General features: G+C 40.7%; 1 protein-coding gene across 1 annotated transcript in view; it reads right to left on the minus strand.

Annotated features, from left to right (window-relative positions):
- The window catches only part of nfasca (neurofascin homolog (chicken) a), a 112519-nt gene extending 108622 nt beyond the window's left edge, over positions 1–3897 (minus strand). The window contains exons 1-2 of the mRNA XM_085352932.1: positions 3838–3897; positions 3639–3714 (exon numbers count right to left, since the gene is read on the minus strand). The gene's annotated coding sequence lies outside the window, so the exon portion shown is untranslated. The remainder of the gene's footprint in view (positions 1–3638; positions 3715–3837) is intronic.
- Between the last annotated feature and the right edge of the window lie 1136 nt (positions 3898–5033).

Genomic DNA, 5033 nt, shown 5'->3' on the forward strand with positions numbered 1-5033 from the left:
TGCAACTTCACTTTTTAAAGCATCATTTCTACTTGGTATCAATGTTTGGCTGCAATTACATGCAACTGTTTAGTAAACTGCAAGAACATTATTATTCAATCTTCAGTTCAACTGAATTCCCTTTTATTTATGCAATACCAAATCACTACAAGTGTTCCCTCAAAGTGCTTTGTGTTGTAAGGTCAAGACTCAACCATAATACAAAGAAGAAAAGAAAACCCCAACAATCACAGCAAGCGCCAGTGGGAAGGAAAAACTCCCTTTTAACAGGAAGAACCCTCCAGCACAACCAGGATAAGGGAGGGGCGGGGCCATCTGCTGCGACTGGTCAGTGTGAAGGGAGAGAGCCAGAGATTAATAATTACTATTAACTGAATGCAGAAGTGTGTATTAACACCTAATGAGTGAAAAAAAAAGGTGAGTGAAGAAGAAACACCCAGTGCATCATGGGAATCCCCGGCAGCCTACATCTATTGCAGCATAACTAAGGGAGGATTCAGGGTCACCTGGTCCAGCCCTAACTATATGCTTTAGCAAAAAGGAAAGTTTGAAGCCTAATCTTAAAGCTAGAGATAGTGTCTGTCTCCTGAATCCAAACTGGAAGCTGGTTCCACAGAAGAGGAGCCTGAAAACTGAAGGCTCTGCCTCCCATTCTACTTTTAAATACTCTAGGAACAACAAGTAGGCCTGCAGAGCGAGAGCGAAGTGCTCTAATAGGGTGATATGGTACTACAAGGTCATTAAGATAAGATGGGGCCTGATTATTTAAGACCTTGTATGTGAGCAGCAGGATTTTGAATTCTGGATTTAACAGGAAGCCAAAACAGGAGAAATCTGCTCTCTCTTTCTAGTTCCTATCAGGACTCTTGCTGCAGCATTTTGGATCAGCTGAAGGCTTTTCAGGGAGTTTTTAGGACATCCTGATAATAATGAATTACAGTCGTCCAGCCTGGAAGTAATAAATGCATGAACTAGTTTTTCAGCATCAGAGGGATTTCTATGATTTCTCTGTGTTATTGTAGAGTCCTAACCTTAAAATATAAAGCACCACGCAGCACCTGTTGTTGTGATTTGGTGATATATACAGTACATAAAACTGAATTGAACTGAGTGAACCACGGTCAGAACTAGAGCAGGGTGATATGGCCAAAAATATTGATCACGATATATATTTGAAAATTTGCGATAACGATATAACTGACGATATAATTGATGCGAGACAAAATACAACTCCACAACATTACCAGCGCAAAAAGACAACCTTCCATTTATTTCACTTAAACAAGAAGCTGGTTTTTATGTACATTAAAGCTTTGTAAAAATCTAACAGTGCAAATGCAAATTCCTTGCTGAAAGTTTAACCAAAAGGCATTTCCAGTAGAAATGGGCTGACATATCCTGAGCATAACCATGTATAATATCCACTGAAGTTAAAAAGAGGTGCTTTGCAACATTAAACTGCAGTGTGCAGTACGTATTTTTCGGACCATAAGGTGCACAGGATTATAAGGCACATTAAGCGAAACAAAGCAGTCAGATAAATCAAACTTTATTAAACTCAATCTTCTTGCTTCCTCCACTTCTGTACCATTGATTCATTGATGTTGAATTCTCTGGCAGCTGCTCTATTCCCATGTTGTTGCAGTATATTAATGACTAACCTCGTATTGTGGATGGATTATCTCAGTTGTTCTGACTGAAGTTTGGTCCGTTTACAGCATCCTGCCATGCGATTGCATTTGTCTCTAACTATCAGGAACCTTCACGTTAACTTTTATAAGTGGAAAAGTGTTAGTGTTCGTCCTCCAGCTTCACTGTTTATGTTATGCTAACATAGCTGTGTCGCTAGCGATCACGTAGCACATCATTATATACCAGCTAGCCCAACTTCAGTAACCCTACAAACGTCACTGCTGTTTAGTTTCCTGTCTTCATTTATGTTGGAAGTGATAGCAGAGCTGTAAGTTTGATTTTTTTCAGAAATCTCTCAGTCAGAACATGCTATATCATGCTTAGGTAACTAGCGAAACTAGCGAGCTAACTTCCGCTAGCTTCCTGCTAACTTCTAACTCCTTAAATTTAATAAATTTTGTTTTCATGGATGCCTGGAAGTTAAACTTCATAGTTACACCTGGTAAAGCAGCAATGCTGATCGTTTTATTAAAGATGAAAGAATTTAGACAGTTTTTAACTCTAAGTGATGCTGCAGTGTTGTTTGACCTGAAGAATACGGAGTTTAGGACCCAGATTACTCCCAGATTTAAGAGCATCTTAGTCCGACAAATACGACAATAACAACGGCCGCTTGCATGTTCTGCAAAAAAATGTGCTTTGTCGTGTATCTGACGGACAAACACCAAACCAGTTCCACATCACTGAAGTTGCACCATTTTTACAAACCAATTCTGGTTCATCTGTTTCACTCAACAATCGGCCATGTGCGTATGAAAACAAAGGCACTGCGCATGCGCGTTTTACTCCCATTCTATCGCGATATTTCATTTTCCTATCGTTGCCTAACATTATACCGGTATTACCGTGAACGGTATAATATGGCCCAGCCCTAGTCAGAACAATGGTTCACTTTACTGTTGGTCAACGATGCTTTACTGAGCACACAAAGCACTCTATAACACACAATCACACATTCACATTCAGTGCTTTACTCTGTTTTGACTGCAATCACTGCCACTCACTCTGATGGATGGACTGGGGCCAATCTGTGGTTCAGTATCTTGCTCAAAGACACTTCAGTAATACACAGCACAGAATATAGCTGTGTGTGTGTGTGTGTGTGTGTGTGTGTGTGTGTGTGTGTGTGTGTGTGTGTGTGTGTGTGTGTGTGTGTGAGACGACCAAAAATTTGCATGCTACTATACTTGTAGGGACCAACAGTCACTTTTGCAGATAAAAATGTGGTTTTAGGCGTGGTGTGACAGTTAGGTGATGTTAGGTTCAGGGTAAGGGTCTAGGGACAGTATCATGTCAATGTCCTAACTAATTAGTAAAAACAAAGGTGTGTGTGTGTAACTGTCTCCTCGTTTCACCGTCAGCAGTCGGAATCATCATTGAAACAACAAATATAAAGGCATTTAAAAACAAAAGCAAAAGGCAGATAACACTTTTGTGGACAAAAAATATCAGACATAACTGTATGAAATGATCACGTCTGCAGCTACGCAGCGTTCACACTGATATTGAGCACCAGGCTTACCCGAGCCTCGTCCCATGGAACAAGAAAGAATTCCTACAACAGGCTGCACTGCAACATTCATTCACACAGGGTGCAAGCTTCCTATCGCACACAGGTTTCTGTTTTAAGGCTGATACTAGGCTGATTAATGTGAGGTGAGACTCCAAAATATGGAGTTATTGACAAAGATTGTAACCTTTGAAGCATTAGAATAACAGTTCAGCCACTAGTGTCTTACACACAGTTTCTTTTGAAATAGTAGTATTGCAGTACAGACTTGTCTTTGTGGAAAGTTGGTGATTAAATATCTGCCATTTATCCACATGATGTGACAGATTCTGAGTCACGCTGCTGTGGTTATTATCACTGTGATATTCTGGCCTTTGAGTGAAAAGATCAAGCTGTCTAACTACACAAACACACAGAAACAGTACAACATGAGTACCTCTGTCAGTGCAGCTCTTTTGTCCAGGTGTACAGCAGTGCTGGGTGACTACGCTGTCTCTCCATCTCCATCAATCCTTTAGCATCCAAAGGGAAAAAAGAGAGAAAACAAAGACTAAGCAACTGTCAGGCAAATACAGAGTAAGGCCACAAAGATAAAAGATGGCAGTATAAAAAATGGGGGCGATGCTGTACTCTACCCATGAATGTATTTGCTCCTTTCTGTCCCGTTCTCTCATTCTGTGTGAGGCTCACTGTTCCTCAGGCTTTCTCTCTGTGTTACACACTGATGCCCCATCTGTCGCCGCCCCCTCTCATTCCCATCCCACCTCATACATTATTAATGAGTTTCACACACACGCACACACACACACACACTTCTCTGTGCATGTAGTACAGCCGAGGAAGCCCCCTCAGTTAGTTCAGGCTTATCTGAATTTTCCTATAGAGATTGAAAATGTGACGTCATTCAGGGGTAAAACCGCAAAGGATTCTGGGAACTCGTGGCAAGAGGTACTTTCAATTGAAAACAGTCACACAGCGATAAAAAGAAACACAAAAATGTCAAGAAGCTGTTGTGTTATTAACTGCAATAGCCGGTCACATGACAGCCACGGGAAGCCGACGGGTAAAGAGATCGGTTGTTATCGGATTACGTCGTTGAAGAGAAATTGTTCGAGCCATGTTTCCAAAGTAACAGACAGATGGCCTGGATCGCAGCCATTCAAAGACCAAATATAACGTCCCAGAACACTCCAGCTCACAGGTTAGTCTGCTCCAAGCATTTACACAAAGGTCAGTCTGCTGTTGTAGTTAATGCGTCATTTTCATAACATAATTGGTGATATAGGTTACAAGCAAGTCTGGCGCTGAACAGAAATTGTCGCGCTATGCTCCTTTATTTATTGTGCATAAATAGTGAATTGTCCTGACACAATATTGTGTTTCGCTTCTGTTATTATGGTACATTGACAAAAACACATACTTTTATTCACAGGATAAAACAGTTGTTTTGTATCACTAATTGCCCAGTACGATTACAGCATACAGTCTTATTGTCACTGCTACATTTCTGTGATGCTACCAGAAATTATTTCCACTACTAATTAATTACCGTTGAGCTCAAAGGTTATATTAATAAACGGTTAACGAATCTGTATTTATGAAGACGATTTGTGAGACTGGTAAACTTATGATACGTACGATGGTCTTTACTTTCTACACGGTGCATTTCAAGGTCCTGCACCCATCCGTCGGTAAACTGTACCTGTGCTTGTTGCAGTGACCTGAAGTTACTAAACTTCATGAGTGTATAATTATAAATATGAGCGTGGTGAAAGTTGGGCAGCACGCTAACGTCTTTTGTCCACTCTGTGTGCTCGTAAGGATCTAACAC

The sequence above is a fragment of the Diplotaxodon limnothrissa genome, linkage group LG5, assembly GCF_057381915.1.
Source record: "Diplotaxodon limnothrissa isolate DT_005_m linkage group LG5, D_limnothrissa_male_GT1.1, whole genome shotgun sequence".
Lineage (NCBI taxonomy): Eukaryota > Metazoa > Chordata > Actinopteri > Cichliformes > Cichlidae > Diplotaxodon > Diplotaxodon limnothrissa.